Source organism: Calliphora vicina, chromosome 5 (assembly GCF_958450345.1).
Source record: "Calliphora vicina chromosome 5, idCalVici1.1, whole genome shotgun sequence".
Classification (NCBI taxonomy): Eukaryota; Metazoa; Arthropoda; class Insecta; order Diptera; family Calliphoridae; genus Calliphora; species Calliphora vicina.
The window spans coordinates 43,569,455-43,582,402 of record NC_088784.1 but is presented as its reverse complement, the minus strand read 5'-3'; the positions used below and the strand labels follow the sequence as shown (position 1 = coordinate 43,582,402).

Genomic DNA, 12,948 nt, shown 5'->3' with positions numbered 1-12,948 from the left:
GTTACATGGATAAGAACAAACCCCTGTTTGACCAAATTGTCAAAATTTTACCCCCTATAACTCAGAGAGTTCTCGACCGATGTTGTTGAAAAATTGTGTCTGAGTTACTATCCAATAGAGCTAACCTTGGTGCAAATTTCATCCCGATCGGAAGACATCGATTTCAAAAGTTGGTTCACTTGACATGAAATCCCCCATATACTAATTATAAAAAATAATAATGCATCCACAACAAAGGTGAAGGGTATATAAGATTCGGCATAGCTGAATATAGCACTCTTACTTGTTTATTCAAATTTTGTTTTTGAATAAAAGGACCAAGAAATATTATTTTTAAATGCACTTTTTACTGATAATAAATATGAAAATTATTTTCACACGGGGGAGAAAAGGACCCAAAATGGGTGTAAAACCGGACATTTGATATAATTTATTCAAATTAAAAATTTAAAAAAAAGATAAAATATCATTCCAACAACACAAAAAAGAACCCACAAGATGCTATTCGGAACTCAAGTACTAAGGGGTAAAAAGTAGTAAACTTCAGTACACATATTTTGGTACTTTTTTGAAAATCATTTCTGCTATTCTATTTTAAGCACCATTATTTTAATTTTATCAATAAAATTGTTTTGTCTCCACTGAGCCCGAACACAGGTTGTTCGGCTACAGTTCAGCCCCATATTCATAAACAGTTTTAAAATTTATCAGAAAAAAATTTAATATAAACCTTTGAATAAAATGAGTATGAAAAAAATTAAATTAAATTTTTTATGAATTTTTCTCAAGGATTTAAAAAAACTTTTAATATTGATAATAAATAGCTGCAAAAAGTATGTTAGGTTTCAGAAAATTAACCCTGTATTCACTCTGTTCAATTAATAAATTCAGTTCTGGGCTTCAATGTAGAATTACGTTAGTAAACGAGTCCACGAATGTATAAAGTTTATTTAAATCACACAGATTTTTCGATTGACACAGGGACGATATGTTTTGTATTTATATTTTCACATTTCGTATTGACTTTTTTAAAATGATTTATTAAATATAAATACATATATTGAATTTGACTTACCTCTTGGTGAACGTAAGCTTAAATCTACTGGTTCTACTTGAACGGGAGGGCCCTCTGCCTGTAAAGATAAAAATAAGTTTAATTTTATTATAAAAAAAAATAAAATTTAAATAGATAGATTGTAAAAAACAATAACTGTATCATTCTAGGACATATTGCAATCGTCAGACAGATTTTAGCACAATTGTTTAAATCGTATTAAAAATAGTGTGGAGCAACATAAACACTAGTATTTGTGAATCTAATAGAATTCTATAACAAATACAACTTTACAAAAAACAACAAATATTTTGTTTTTGTAAAAATATTTTCTAGCAGTCAAAAAGCTAAACAACAGCAGACTGTAAAAATCAAAAACAGGTGTGAAAATAAATAAAGACGTGAAATTTAATTTCACGGAGTACAGCAACGTATTTCATTTATATTTTTGTATATGTTCGAATCGATAGACAACCAGGGATTTTTCCACAAAAATTATAAAAAACAACTATTACTAACCTTTCAAAAAACAAGATTTTCAAAATTGAGTCAAGGATGTGAATAAGGACATTTCCAAAATGTTTTTTATGTGAATAATTATGTTGAACTAAGTAATTAATTTACGCCCAATAGTCTGTTTAAAAATCTTTAGTTTCATCATTAACTGTATTTACGATTATATCGGTAAAGGTATTTTAGAGGTAACGGCAGTTGCAGTTATTTCGGCAGCGGTAGTTGTGCTGATAAAAAAATCCAATGAAATTTGCATTTAATTTAAATTCATTGTAATATAATTGCATAATCTCCCATGATGTTTTTATTTTGAACATCTTTGTAAATTAGGCAGTTTTACTCAGATTTACCTCAGCCGCACATCATAAAATATTGACTTAAAACATTGAGTCTGACAAGATTGGTCGATTGTTACTGTTATGTTCTAAGAGCCGTTAAAAAAAATAACATAAAGTTAACACTAAGCTCAAAATTTAAATATTAATTAGTAACAATATGTATTATAAAACTAAGATGCTTTTATTTTGTATTTTTTACCACTCATGGTGAAGGGTATGCTGGATTATTTTCTTATATAGAACCGGTCGCTATCGTGAAACTGGTTGTGTGGCAGTTCCCTTCCCAATATGGCGTATCTTTAGATTAAAAGAATTTGTACAAGCCTTGGGATCATAAAATTGCAGGGATACGTGGCAACAATGGCACAGGCATATGGTTTTTATCACGGGAATTCCAGGTACAAATTTCCCGGGAATTTTGTCAATTTTTCACTACCCGATTCCCGGGATTTTTAGTCGGAATTCCCGGGAATTATAAACTGACGAAACTACAATGAAAACAAGTTAGAGCTCTAGGTTTTTCACAAAAATCGTGAAAAGTTTTTTTTTACAGTTTTTCGTTTATATCTCAGCCATAATATTGAATTCATTCCTTTTACTAAAAGGCTTAAGAACATTATTTTCAATTCATTTTGTAAATAAAACTGAATGAAGAAAAAACATTTCAACTCAATTTGTGGTAGATTTGAATCAACAAAAATTCAAAGTTTGAATAAATTCTGTTATCAGTTAACTTCACAATTAATAAAATTTAAATTAAGATTTTCAATGAATTATATAGTGAATGGATTTATGGAATGAAAGGCTTACATTTTTTAATTACGGATTAAGATTTGAGTGAATTAAGTTCAAATTGAATTAATTAATACGAAGCTCTATATATAATGACTATAACACTAATTTTGAATATGAAATATTGTTATAATATTCCTAATTTACAGTATTGTTATATATTTCGGGAATAGCCGGGTACCCGGGAATGTAGGAACAAATTTTTCCGATTCCCAGGAATCAAAAAAGGTCGGGAAATTAAAAACCCTACACAGGCCATAATAAACTGTTATATTTCCTCAAGAGAATGCCTCCTTCTCATTGCGCCATCTGCAAAAGTCAATGTTCTTTCTAGATCAGTGGTTATTACAAGCATTTCGTTCAGGTGCTCCTGACACATTTCATTGTCATTACAAAACACAGTGCAAGGTACAATAGAGGTACAAATAATTTATAATGATTTTAAAACATGAATGATTCCTATTTGATTACATCATTTCGTGTTGAAATTAAATTGAAGAAATTAAATTAAAAAAGATTAAATCAAGATATTTGAATTAATATTGAGAAATAACAAATTGAAATTCAGAAAGGAAAACTAATATTAAGAAAAATCAAATTGAAAATGTAAAATCCAAATCATTATTGAGAAATTAAAAATTGAAGATGAGAAATCCAATTTAATTTATACTACGTTTATACGCACGGCTTATTCGCAAATAAAAATATTCCAATTAGATTTTTTCTAATAAAACAGTGAATTAATTTTTTATTTGCGAATAGCTAACTCACGAAAACAATTCCTGATTAACGACACTATTTGCAAATAAGATTTTAAGCATTGCCATATGTTTTAACGCTTTTAGTTTATTAAGACGTTTTTTAAATATTTCATTGCGTTTTTGAATTACTTGGATTGCAAGACGGACAAGAATTTTTGATTCTATAATTTTTACATTTAAAAAAATAAAAAATGTATCATATTTTATTCAATAAAAGATAATTAAATTTTACCATCCGGCATCTCATAAAATCAAGAATTTTCCGTAACCAATGTGACATATAAACAGTGAGTTAGTTAATTGCAAATAATTTGTATTTGCGAATAGGCTACGTATAAACGTAGTAATACATAGATAAAATTTAAGCTGTAATTAACAGAAAATACAAATCGAAATTAATATTGATATATTTAAAATCAAATTTATCACACGAGTTACATTTCAATTGTTTCTGGTTGGAATATATCAAGTATTCATCAGCAGACAAAATAAATGAGTTTCGAAGTAAATTATTTTGACAGATATAAATCAAATCAAAGTTGAGCACTAAGAAAATTATTTTTTTCAAATTAAAATTGGAAAATGAATTAGAAACTTAATGGTTTCCGGAGTTCTTCGCGCCCCCGGTGGAATGTTTATACGGACCCCGGTATTTAAAATTAAGATTCTTTTTTTTGGGTTTTTGGTAGAAAAAATTAAAAAAAAATGCTAACTTTTGTTATACTTTTTGACAATATTTTTGACTACTATTTCAAGCTGATTCTAATATGCTGTAAAAATTGGCAAATAGCCAAACAGAGGCCGTTTGTGAAAGAAATATAAAAATTTTCGGTACCAAACTCTATTCTAACTGATTACGATATATTTTATTAAGAATATTTAAAAATATCCTACGTGGTCTCTAATTTCTTATAGTAAAAATATATTAAAAAACCTTTTGTTTTCTTGAGCAAATTTTCGCATAATCCGGTATTTTTCACTTTCTCTGCATTAACTCGCTATAGTTTTAAATGTTTTGAATCCTAATCTATCAGGATCTTGCAGCATTAAGGAGAATAAATCCACTGAGGATTGTGATAAATATAAAATTGACAAAACTGTATTAAAAACAAGAACTAAGAGCAGTTTAAGAAATGTATACAATACGACAATTAAGTTTATCACCATCGGACAAAAGCTCTTTCTCACTCGATCAACATATTGCATATGGTCTTGTGAATGCAATAGTGTTTAGTTTTCATCCTGTTCCGAAAACTTCCAAAAACTATTTTTTTAATCGAAACCAGACACTCCCACCTTTCATTTTATTAAAAAAACAGCTTGGGGGAAATTACATTTTTCAAATATGTTATATTTTTCAATATGTTAAAGGTAAATGGTATAATTAGGATAATTATACATATATAAACCACTGAATTGCGTGAAAATATAAGTAAATTTTTGCATTTTAACACCCTTGCATGGACTTTACTTCAATTTTTTAAAAATAAAATTAAATTTGTCTTAAAACTATATGTGTACATTTCATCTTTAAACATTTAAACATTTCTCTACAAAACTGCATCATTTGATTTTTGAAATTGAGTGCTTGAAAATTTTACTTTATGACACCAAAATCCCTCTGTGCGCCGCCAACCTCAAGTCTACAAATTCCTAACTTAATTTCGATTTCATCTGCTATAGTTTTATTATCTGTATGGAAATTGCAGATTTATTTGTATCTAAACATATTCATTTGATTAAAACATAATTAATTAAACATACATAGTATATTTAATTAAATTATTCGAATAATAATTTTTACTCGAATTACAAATTTGTTAAAGGTCGATATGCAGTCACACAAATTGAAAGAAATGTTATTACGAAAGATAATTTTTTACTAGTACTACTTGTATGTTATTGATCCCATCGTACTACAAAAACTATCTGCATTGAAACTGTTTAGTTTAAAGGACATTTGGGCGACCAATAAAGTGAGAATGTGAAATAATTTTATTAATTTAAAGCTTAGTCATATGCCCTAATATTCATATACTTATACAAATATATGAATATATATTTGAACATTGAAAATTAACAAAAATCTTCTTCAAATATTTGAATTTTTAGGCCAAGTGTGTGTTGTGTCAACAACTTCTTAATCTCGTATGGGAATTTGTGTTCATTTTGCAAATATGTTTGTATGTCCATTAGGGTGGCCCTTAGCTATATGGCTGATTTTTTTTTCAGATTCTTTTCACTCTTGGTTAAAAAAATCATCCGGAAAAATTTTAGGTAAATCGGCTGGGGCATTTACAAGGGAAAAAATTTAATTTTTTCAGTTTTTGTAAATATTGTACCATTAAAAAATCAATTTTGCAATGTAATTTAAAAGAAATGAAATGTGTACGTAATTGTCGTTCTAATCAGATATAAACGACAAAAATTGGTTAAAAAATGCTAATGTTATTAAAAATTCCCTAGACCATTAACTTGTCTCAGTGGCCTGAGAACAAGAAATGTAGGCACAAAATTAACATATTTCAAGAAATATTAAAATAAAAGCTCATTTTAACTTAACATATATATTTACTTTTATATGACTTTTTGGATTCGAAGTATACCGTTAACCTATTCGGAGGTATGGCCAAAAAATATTTTTCTAACGGCAATTTTAAAATTTATAAAAATTTTGTTAAATAAATTACAGAATTTTTGGATCATCACATTGTGATTTATTGAGAATATAATAGGATATACAAATATGAAAAAAGTATGACTATAACTCCTACAGTACGGAAAGTACCTGCGTAATTTTATATATAGTCTGACAGTTTTACTTAAATCGTGTTGCCCTAATTTTTAAATATCTGGCATTTCTCATGGAAAGATAGCGAAATGTTATATATTTTTGGACCGATTTTGATGAAACTTAAGAAAACTGTAACATGAAGTCTAGTATTTATAATTGGTGTTAAAATTTTTAAATTTAATAAATCGAAAGTGCACTAAAGGGTTAAAATCAATTTTATTCTTCAAAAATCCTCAATAAAATATTAATTAAAAACCAGGTATAAACTCAATATTTTGTCGTTTAAAAAATGTGTGGTCAAAATTAATAGAAATTGTGAACATTTTTTACTTTTTTTTAATTCACAATACAATATTTTTAAGTTTGCTTCCTTTGAAAGTCAAATTTTGATCAGCACTATTGAAATTTTGTGGTTATTTAAGGGTTAATTTCCTGTTTTGTGCTGTTATTATAAATACTAAACTTCATGTTATATTTTTGCTAAGGTACATCAAAATCGGTCAAAGAATATATAACATTTCGTTATCTTGCCATGAGACATTCCAAATATTGAAAAATTTGACATTTGAGTTTCACGATTTAATTATTGGCGTTTTCCGATTTCAGTAAAACTTTCTGACTATATTTAAAAATGCACCTCAAAACATCCGCAGTCTTGCACATCCGATTAATCTGAAACTTTTTCAAGATACTTTTTTTACAAAAATTTACCAAACTTGTGGGTGAGACTGGGATAAATCAAATTTTTTATGTTAAGGGCCACCCTATTGTCCATACTTTAATATTAGCACATACTTATATGCATAATTCTTATATGTATACATTGGCCTGTATTTTGGTTTTATGGTGTAGGGTAAAAATATAAAAATAATCATAATAATAAATAATAAAATTATCTCAAACATTGTCTTCACATTCAAAGTGCTCAACATCATTGTAGCACACAGCATGTGATCTGATCGATACAATAAATTGCAACAATGCAACACATGAGGGTTTAACGTGCCACTGTTTGTTTATTTTGTTTTTTATTTTTTTATTTTCAACTAACCAATAACAAAAATTTACTTATTTTCCCTTTGTCCGTCAATGTTCTCTGGTTCGTTCCTTTATGCCAATCGCCAACCAAAACTCTATTGACAATAACGTGTTTATTTTCAATGTAGCTACATGAAAGTGCATACTCGTAGTAGTAGTATCTGATTGGACTTACAGTCAAAAAAATTATTATGCTGTACAATAATAATCTTCTTGTACTAAATAAACATGAAACACATTAAATCTTAAATTGCAAATTGTACCTAGGAAATGGCGTCGTTCTCCAATGTCTTTCCTTTTTGTGCATGAATAATTCGATATATCCTATATTGAACAAAGTAACACAAGTAACATAAGTTTTATACCTTAGGTCTTTCGTTTTAAATTTCGAAAAATTCGCGATTTTATTCACAATTTTTTAAATAAGGAAATTTTTCGTGGGTTTAACTTTAAATTCTTATATTTTATGAAGCTGTGATCGGATTAGATTGATTTAGACAATAATTAAACAAACATTTGTTTATAATATGCATTCATGACGAAAATGCAATTTCAGATGAACTTTTGAAATGTTCTCCACTTTAAATTTTATTTTTTTTTACTAATTTTAGATTGTAGTGTTAGATTATCCAAATTACAAATTTTAGCACTTGAGTTAATTTCACTCACAGCTGATATTTATCAGAACAATTGTGTTAAACCATTAACCCAAATAAATGGTTTTAATTAGTTATTTATTCATTTACTGGTACAATTTATATTAAAACTAGGTGAATCCTGTCCGCGTTGCTGTCCCTTAGAATACATCTGTTTTATATTGCGTCTCGATCTCGATTTTAATATACAGTGTTGGACAAAACTAAACAACGGACTCCCACGACATGACTTCGCTCCCGAAACACTTATTTTCTATGCTAAGATATGCTCTTAAATAAAGAAACCAATCTATTTAAGGCAGGTAAAATTAGATCCTGTATACTGCCTTAAAGCTTTTTGAATATGTTCATTCTGTCTGATTACAGCAATGAAGATACAGTAGCAGTCTCATGGGAAACTAATAAAGGCTGTTTGTTATGGTTGATATCCAGCTATATGGCGCATGATCACGGAGAGCATCCGCCAAGTGACTCAGTGCTGTGAAAAAGGCGAATGAGTCCAGGATACCGGATACAGGTCATCTGTGCTGACTCTAACTCGCACCACATTATAAGGGGTAGCAGCGCACAGTGTAAGATTTAGCCATTCTAGGGAAACAAAATTAAATATCTTGGAAAAAAATTAAGCTAGACTTATGAAGGTGTTACTAGGCCAATATGTACAATTGTCAAAAAAAATGGGCAAAATTGGACTACTGCTACACCCACCTACCATACAACTGCAAAAATTTAAATCTGATATTATTCTCGTTGGATAATCAAAAAGTAAAAAAGCGGCTAGTTTGTTATAAATAAATTGCGAAATTTCAATGTTTGTGCTTAGCTTAAATCTAATATACACATTTTTAACAAAAATGTGTACTTTCTCATAATCAATATCAGAATTAGAACTACTTACTACTGCATATTTTTCCACAAATATGATTTACGGAACGGTCAAGCCTCTCATTTTCGGGTGTTTTAAGCCATATATCAAAAATTTCGTGGTATGTGGTCTTATCACTCATTATTTGTATTTTTTTTTAATCGGCAAATTTCGGCAGATAATTTTATATGTGCTAAAGTAGGTACTTCCGACGATCGTTTAAAAATAATTTGGTGATATAGCCTTATATAGAAAAGAATTTATCGATTATAGAATTTAGTTATTTTTTTCCTAACTTAACGAAAATAGTAATTTTTTAAATGAAATAGTACTAAAAGAATTTTCTATGTTCTAAAAATAAATTCTGATGTATTAATAGCGAATAAGTTGAGCTTCAAAACAAAAAAGAATCGTTAAAAAATTTCATTCCAATAAAAAGTTACACGCTTTTAAAAATGAGCAATTTCATGTAAATGTTTTTGTTGATTTCAATTCACTCAATTATTAGTGTAACTTATAGGTGTGATAGTACAGTGGGCAATCAAAAGCTTCTCCTAGGCCGGATGGCATTTTTCCTGCTGATATTCAAAAGATCGAAGAAATAGCGACTCATACTAAACAAAGGACTATAGGCCAATTTGTCTTCCTTTTTGCTGAAAACCCTTGAAACGTATATTTGAGAATGACCATTCCGACGGAACTCATCTCTAAATCCCAGCATAGCCTACACCAATGGCAGATCTGTGGAAACAGCTCTACATTCATTAGTTGGCTCCATTCAAGAATCGTTACTACGTAAGGAGTATTCACTTGTTGCCTTTCTTCAGAATTTGTTGATCATCACATTATAATTTTTTGATATTATAATCTTATATATAAATAGGCCACACGTTTTTTTGTGGTACACTTTTAAGTATGTTATTGTACAATATTGATGAAACATATATGGTTTAAAAGGTTATTTTCTCTAGATGTGCACAATATAAAAAAATATTTAAAAATTCTTTACATAAAAGTGTTAAAAAGCTTTTTAAAAGTGGTCGAATTTCGGCCACCAGGCGATCCTAGTAGGGAATAAAAATACTAAAAAAATATGTCAATACCTCCTCTAGATTTTCAGTGCCTGCGATTTCAATTTTGCGATTTTCGGGAAAAACTAATTTTTTATGTAAATTTCAACTTTAGACAACATATTCTAAAATCGCATAGCTGCTTTCAAAAAATTAAGACCAGTTTTGTATGTCCCAATCTGTTCTTCAATATCATGCAAAGGGATTTCATAGCCCCGAGCTTGGTACCTTCAATAGATCCAAAAATCAAAAAACTCTCAATTTTGGGATTTTTGGAAAGTTTTTTGGGAATTGTGGGATTGTCATTAACAATTCATAAATATCTTTTTCACTTTTGGATTTGCATCGAACGTTTCTATATAAGTGTAAAATTTCATTAAAAACGATTCATAAACAAAACTTTTATTGCATTTTAAAATTTTAAATTTTCCAAAAAAATCAGCTATAATTTTTTATTCGCATATTTTTGAAAAAAGTCTTCAATAATTTTTTTAATTCTTAAAAATTTTGTACATACATGAAGCTAATTACTGTGAGTTACCTATTTTGAATCCATAAATTTGACTAGCGGAAAAGAGAAGATATACATATTATATATCAGCGTGTAGGAAATTATTTCCTCTTTTCAACTTTTGACTCAGTAAATATTTTTTAACAATTCTTTCTTAAGATTATTAATAAATTTGTTGTTAATTCAAAAAAAAATACTTCAAGAAAATCGGGAAAGAATTGGATCCGTTATTAGCAAAATGGCAGACCAAGGTAGGCAAAAAAATAAAATTTTTCTTTTCAAATGCGAATAACTCGTAAACTATAAGAGATAATATATGGATCTCGTCTAGTACATTCCATATATATATTCGCATATTGTTTGCGAATCAAATCGGATCGCAAACAAAAATTTGGCATCATTTTTAATTTTTGATATACCCGAGGTGCCCCACTTTGGGGCATTGTGGCTCGGCCCCCCTTGGTTGTTTAAGCCCAAATTCAAAACTTAAACTTATCGACACCTCCTCTATAGCCATGGGAAATTTTATTAAAATCGGCCACTGTGCGCTGGCCGCAGGCGAGCAATGGTTGGTAACTGAATTTGCAGTGCTATTAAGCTTATTTTGCTAATAAAAGAATTATCATTCATTTTATTCCCAGATTGTCATAAAAAGGGCAAAAAAGTTCAGAAACTCTTAACTGAGTACATAAGTTTTACTCCATTTAAGCTGTAGATATTAAGCGTATCAAATTCTCCACGTCCAAGGAAAATTGTTTATTTTTGTTACACGGTGTTAAATGTTATACAAATAAATTTATTTTATAATTGATTGGTTTTGTTGAACAATTAGCTACTCTAGGCGTAGGATTCAATTTTTTCTAGGGATGAAATCTACATAATTATAAGAAATTTTATTTCATGACTGCTGTCGAAGTATGTTTTTACAGTGTAGAAGTAAGGTGGGTGTTTATTACAGTATTATTTGTTGCCACTACACTATAAAACTTCGTATGGTGCTGGTGTGGTGTTTTTTCGCCCCGTTTTGCATCACAGCACAATAAGCAAACAGCAGCTACGAGAATTTAGCGGACGACAGTTGGTAAATTATTTTGCACATTAACTTCTCGTAGCTTTAAATGTGCTCACATTTTGTATAACAGCGCTTTTATTAATTATGTACTAAAATATGAATACGAAAAGATACAATTGACTCAATTCAACTCGTTCGTATGGAAATTTACAGCAAAACATTAAATGTATCATTTAATAAACAATATGAGAAACTATAAAAAACACATGAGCAATCTACAAATATATTGAAACAGTTGCAGTTTTGGGGAAACCCTGATTGTTTGTGCGCTTAGGATCGATCGATCGATCGACCACATAGAGTGCCATGGCAATGGTTGGTTGGTATTTACGATGGCGATCAGCATTGGTGTTAAATTGATAAATGGCATTGGAGCAGTTTATTAATAAAATAAATTTTTCATTAATAATTAAAGAGAAACAAAAAACCTGCATTGAATAAGCAATTTTTAAAACTAATAAATAATTATTTATGCATTCATAAGTAATAATTACTATACATACATTAATTATAATTAATTTATTATTTATTTAATTCAATAAATAAAAGTGATCATGTTTAATTAGTATCAGGTCGACTCTATAATACGTTGCGTCGTCCAATCTTGCACTATGGGTCATGTGACTTTTTTTACTTGTAGGAAAATCACATTACCTATTTGAACGCACGTAATCAGAGTAATAAAATGGATAAAATGAATAATATGTTTTTTTGTGTTTTTTGTGGTCAATATTTGTAATACATATTTTTAATTTTATGGATCTGTCTAAACATACATTAAGGGAAACAATGTATGTTTAGACAGATCCATAAAATTAAAAATATGTATTACAAATATTGACCACAAAAGACACAAAAAAACATAAGAAAAAAATAAAAGTGGAAAAATTAAAAAAAAACAAAAATAAATTCGTATTTTATTATAATATAGTATTTGAAATATCCATTATGGACTATCCTCACGAAAGACTTAGGTTCATATAAAACTTGTTTATGTCCAATTTCATCACGATATTAATTATTATAAAATTATTATAAATGATCAAGTCATTTCTGACCTTGGGACCTTGTATGGAGACTAGGGAAATGTTGCTCGATTTTCGCCATATTTTACAGTATAATTTCTGAGTACTTAGAACAAATTTGTGAAAAATTGTAACAGGATTGCCGCATAATCAACATATTTATGACTACTCAAACAGTATTCCGGGGTGATATTTGTAAGTGGGCAAGGTTAAACATGGACCGATATTGCCCATTTTTAATACCAAACCACAGATAGACAAAGCTAGATCGTCTTAGAATCATATGAGGTCCCAGATACCCAAATACCAATCCCGAAAATCCCGGAATTTTTAGGGATTAGCAAATTAGGAGATTTATGATATCTTGGAAGGTTATTGAAAATCCCAAAATACCTAAAATTCAGTATAGTTATAATACTAATCTCGCTTCAAATCCTAACGGAGACAGATTTTTTTATT

The 12,948-nt window shown here is 28.9% G+C and overlaps 1 long non-coding RNA gene across 1 annotated transcript in view; it reads right to left on the bottom strand.

The window, feature by feature from the left end:
- Positions 1-1,064: 1,064 nt before the first annotated feature.
- The window catches only part of LOC135960399 (uncharacterized), a 71,096-nt gene continuing 59,212 nt past the window's right edge, over positions 1,065-12,948 (bottom strand). The window contains exon 3 of the long non-coding RNA XR_010576575.1: positions 1,065-1,133. This is a non-coding gene — a long non-coding RNA (uncharacterized LOC135960399). The remainder of the gene's footprint in view (positions 1,134-12,948) is intronic.